A 5,612-nucleotide genomic window follows, 5' to 3' on the forward strand; every position below is an offset into this window, starting at 1 on the left:
AAATAAGGACAAAGAGAAAAGTCAGATAAGAAAAGTAACTTCCAAGGACAAGGGAACAGTGTGGTTATTTTACACTCTAGTTATAGGTACCGGAAGGGAGAGACAGGTGATAAAACCTGTAAGAGATCAAGGTAAGGGATGAAAACTACATGATCATCACCGTGTTTAACGTGGATACTGCTGAATGTCATCTGCGACCATTAATTTTAATAGTATCCTTAAAAAGGAGGTTCTAGGCATACTAATAACATCAAAGCATGACCAAAACAAACCCCGAACAGTAACCACTGCATTAACAGAGACTGCCCACCATACCAATATTGTAATACACAAGAAACACATATTTAGGACGCATCTTATTACTCTCACTCTAGGATTTCTAATTATTCATGTCTACATACACAGAACTGGGAGGTAAGCTTATTTTCTACAACAAACAAAGTAAAGGCTGAACACACTACATAAAATTGAGCTAGAACTATATATATTCTGAAGTCACTTTTCATTGTCTGAGTGCTGCTCAAGTCTGCACATTCCTGGGACAAGAACTTGGTACCCTTCAGAACAACAGAGTGGAAATGGCCTGTCACAAACACTCTGACCACCGGAAGTAAGATCATCTTTAAGCTAGGAACTAATTTGACAAAGTCTAACAGGTGAAGCAGCTCTCTCTGGAATGTACCCATCTCCATGTACACGTGTGTACACACGCACACCACATAGGATTCAAAGGCGTGTTCTTAAGGAAGACGAAAACCTCTCTTCTGGGAGAAGTACCAAGTTTTGTAATTCTAGATTAATTTCAATAGCTGTTTTTGAAGCCAGGAAAGCTAGGGAATAATACTTTCTTATCCTGGAAGGAAAAGGAAGTACTCGTGGAAACACCAGGAATGGTGACCTCGAACTCACTAAAATGTCAACTTTGAACTTGTCTAGGAATTTTCCAGTTATTCACAACTCAGAGGCAGCGGCTCTGGCGAAACAAAACACAAAATAAACAGGAGCAGAGAGGGAATGCTCGTCTGACTGCACTGAAATACCAACACCGTGGGGGGCTGGGGTCGCAGGGAGCACAGAGCCTGGATTCAGGGAGACAGAGGGTGCCCGCCATGTGATCTGAATCTTAGGAATGGGCAGTCAGGACACACAGCAAACATTCCTGCAACCAAAACTGTTCCAAAGGAAGAAGGCGTGCAGGATGAAACACTTATCTAGCAGTATCTGCCTGTTTCTATGCTGATTCCATACTGTGTTGCTATGATGATGATGATGATGCCCTGTCAGAGTAAGAGAGGAAGCAAGAAAGGCAGCGGGAGGGAGAAGCCCAGAGAGGAGGCAGGAGGTGGGATGCGGGAGGAAACAAACGAGGGGCCCAGGAAGCCGCTCAACTTCAAGAGTCCCAGGCCCTGTTCCAGGTTGCAGTAATAACTGCTGGGGACAGGGGGCGCTCCAGGCCAGCTGGGCCCCTTGCAAATCCACAAGGGCAGGGTCTCTGAAGTCGACACTCATAACCTTCCGGCCTGCCAGTTCCCAGACACGCGCCTGCTCAGGGGTCTTCTGCACGGGCTATTTCCAGACTTCTCACCTGATTCGTTGCTACTCGCTCTAGTTTCCCTCAACTATTTAGAGACCCTGCCCTTCATCCTTTCACAGCCCTCCTTCCAAGGGCTCACCGTGATCTCCTGGGGTGGTTGGTACAGGCTTTACTCATCTATATTCCATGCACCAAAGCACACAGTACCGCAGAGAGAGTGTGAGGCGCAGGGTAAATGAATGACTAACTACTTCCGTGGTCCTAAGGGATGCCTTCCACATTTCTTAATATTTTAATCACTCTGCACTTAAGAATTTTTCAGCTTGACCTAGAACTTTAAAGATCCAGCAGTCTGGTGTAGGTTTCTAGTGGCTCTTTCTGCACAGACAGAATACAGCTGTCACAGACCAAATGGAGCCTGATCTAATCATCCTGCTAACCTCATCAGGTCCATGAAGTAGGCCCCTTCTTGGAGTGTTTTACACACCAGGCACACACGGTCCTTATTGCATTAAGATGCCTCCTTCCTAAGTAACACCAGCAGTTACCATGTCTTTGCAGATAATACATTCTCTCTCTCTCTCTCTCTCACACACACTTTCTTTCTCTCTCTCTCTCACACACACACACATTCTTTCTCTCCCTCTCTCTCTCTCTCTCACACACACACACACACACATTCTTTCTCTCCCTCTCTCTCTCTCTCTCACACACACACTTTCTTTCTCTCTCTATCACACACACACACACACACACACACACACACACACACACACACACACACACACACATTTTCTTGCCAGGAACACATGCCTTCAGTACGACGTTTCCTTCCACAATTCTGTGGCCCGTTAGACCTTCCTAGCAGGCTACATCCCCACCGTAATACAACATAAAATTGGAGCTCTGTGTAACCCTCTGCCTCCCTCATGGCAGCAGGAGCCCTTTAGGAGTGAATGGGCTGCTTTCCACCATTCTTCCCCGGGGGCGGGGGGTACAAGTGTGCTGGCCTGGACACTCTGTACCTTCTAGTGATGTGAGGGGGTGGGGTCCCCTGCTGTCACCTCTCCCATCGTGTAGCTCATGCTTGCCTGGTACAATAATGTGTCTTGGTTGAGAGACACTCTATGCTACACGGTACGGTAGAGGTGGGTCACCGTCTGTGGGACTTTGAAAGCAGGAAAGTGTCACTGCAAAAATAAGGACACCAAAATAAACGAAGCGAATGGGTACTGTAGAGAGCAGACTCCGGGAGCACAGGGCTATGAGGGAGACGCAATAAAGTAGGCACAATGGCTGTTCTGGGTCCCTCGGCAGCTATTAGACAATTAGTGCTACCCTAATACTACCCCAAGTGACAAGCCGTAACTCTCTCCAGGGGCCACATGCATGTCTCAGTGAGGGAAGCACTTTCGAAGATCCTTTAACTAGCTGAGCCAAGATTGCAATGTTATGTATTAAGAGGGTTTTCTATCATCCCTAAGTTAATCTACAAGTATGAACCGAAGTATTTCTAGTCTGGAACAAAACATTCTTAACACACCCTATTCCCTGCAGAAATCCTAAAGAGCCTGACAAGGACTTGAGCTCTGCACAAGGAAGACTCACAAGGCTCCCAATGGCACACAGACTCCTAGCATTAAACAAAACAAATGGTAGTTAAATGGTTAATTTTAGCTTGGGAATATTATGCTAACTACTAACATGGGGATCCCTGACAGGCTTCCCGGTAGCAGAAAGAGCTAAATGTGCACTAGGGAGTTGCCTCAGATGCTAAGGGCACTAGTCTGATGATTTTGTGGCGTAACTACACTCACAGCACCTGGGGGGGGGGGCAGGGGTTGAAACAGGAAGAATCCACACTCTAGGCCAGCCTAGCCTGGCTACCTCCCTCTCTCTCTCTCTCTCTCTCTCTCTCTCTCTCTCTCTCTCTCTCTCTCTCTCTCTCTCTCAGATAAACACTTCATTAGCAGCGGAAGGACATTCTTGATTCTCTTGGGGTCCAGAAGAGAAACTTTGGAAAAAAAAAAAGACTTGGGTTATCTGAGACATACAAGCCCCCAGCCACTTGTAGACCCTCACTCCAGCAGAGATCCACGCATCAAGTGCACGTATTGCTGCCAAGGGGAGAGGAGAGAAGGGGCAGAGCAAGGGCCCAGCGAAGAAACAGCAGTGCATGGTGAGCCCCGCAGGCTGAAAACACACACGGGCGGGCGCAGCTCACTGCTCGGCTTGGATGAGGTTCAGTTCTCAGGAGCTGGGATTCACACTGTCCCACTGCACAGCTGGGGGGGGGGGGCACACAGTTCTACCGTGAAAAAGTCCCTCGCTGAGTTAAAAAAACAAAACCAAGAACAATCAGAGGGTGCTCATGAGCTTTTCCTCCACAGGTGACAAAAAGAAATGAGTACTCACAAGTGTTTGGGGTCCACTAAGCTAGATGTGACCATGTGCAGACGGGAAAACAAAGTCTAAGCAAAGTTCCCAAACCCTGTACTTCGGTACCGGGACAGCTGTGTTTTTTCTGGATGGACGGTCACAGGCCACAGCTGGCTCCCCCCCCCCCCAGCAGTAAGAACCACAGGGAAGGACATCCCTTTCACCCTTACCCAACACAACATTTATCAAGTCTGCACAGGCAGAATGCTATATAAAATGCTCACACTAGCAAATCAAGTTCACGGGAGATTTTATTCCAGGCTATTCAGTAACACTGGAGTGGAAAAACAAACAACTCCTATTTACCTTAGGGAGAAACAAGCTAACCTGCTCCAAGCTGGGTGAACTTTGGCACAACAAAGACTGACTACTCCCTCCCTCCCTGTCTTCCAGGCAGCTCCACTCACTGTCCGGTGGCTCCGGCTCCCTGCCTGGGAGTCATCCCACCCAGCTGACTCCAGGCAGGCAGGTACCCACAGGCTCAGAGGACTCCGCCCTGAGTGTTAGTCTTCACAAAGGTCTCTTTCCTTGGTCTCCACTGCTGTGTATAGCAGGCTGGCTGAAGATGGAGTTTCCAGGGTTCCCGTCTCTACTCTGCTTCTCACGGTGCTAGTCTAGCTAGTCTCTGGGGTTCAACTTGGGTCCTCCAGCTTGCACTGCAAGAGCCTCTCCCATCCAGCACCACTCAACCATGACTGCTGTTTCTTAGTGTGTACGTGACTGTGGGTTAACAACTTTCTACACTGGTAACCACTGGGGGAGGGGTGATTTCTATTAAAGAATTCACCTTCAAAAAGCTCATATTCTGATTAATTACACTGTAATATGACCACTAACATACACTGTCCCGTGACTGCACGTTTTCATTACTTAAGCATTTTGCATGCATGTGTGTTGTATGTATGTATGTATGTGACTTCACACCCATTACACTTGTGGAGGTCTGCGTCAGCCTGTTTCCTCCAGGATCAAACTCAGGTCATCAGGCTTGGAGACTCAGCAGCTGAGTGGAGCCATCCCAGCTGCCCCTGGCTTTTGTTTTGAGGTAGGGTTTGGCTATGCTGACCATGCTAGGCTCAATCTTGTCACCCACCTGTCTCAGTGCCCCTCGTACTGGGATTAACAGGTGGGTACCGCCACAGCTGGCTCCACCACGATATTTTGGTTGATTTACATTAACAACGTATTCCAATTAATCATATACATGCTGTAAATTCACTCATTGGGGTTCACGGACTAGTTTCTACCGAAGCATGATCCAATAGGATTTTAAAATTGAAAGTAATCTTAACAGTGGCTGCAGGGGTTTTGCAACGTAAGACATGGTACAGGAGTGCCAAGGTTATGTGTGACATTAACCAAACACGCACAGACACACTGTGAATGCCAGCTCACTAGCTGACCCTGACCTCTGTGAGTAACTCTCATAGCAACACAGACCATGACTATCACTTTTTGTCAACACAGATTGAAGAAATATTGTGTGTGACGGACCTCCCACCACAGATTAGTGCCTGTGGGGCTGTACACAATGTACACAATTCCAAAGCGAACCAGAGGATTCCAAAAGGTCTCCCTACTTCTAAATTAGTCTCTGGATGAGATTGTTTGAGAAGTCATCATACACATTTAATAATTG

Source organism: Phodopus roborovskii, unplaced genomic scaffold, assembly GCF_943737965.1.
Source record: "Phodopus roborovskii unplaced genomic scaffold, PHOROB, whole genome shotgun sequence".
NCBI lineage: Eukaryota > Metazoa > Chordata > Mammalia > Rodentia > Cricetidae > Phodopus > Phodopus roborovskii.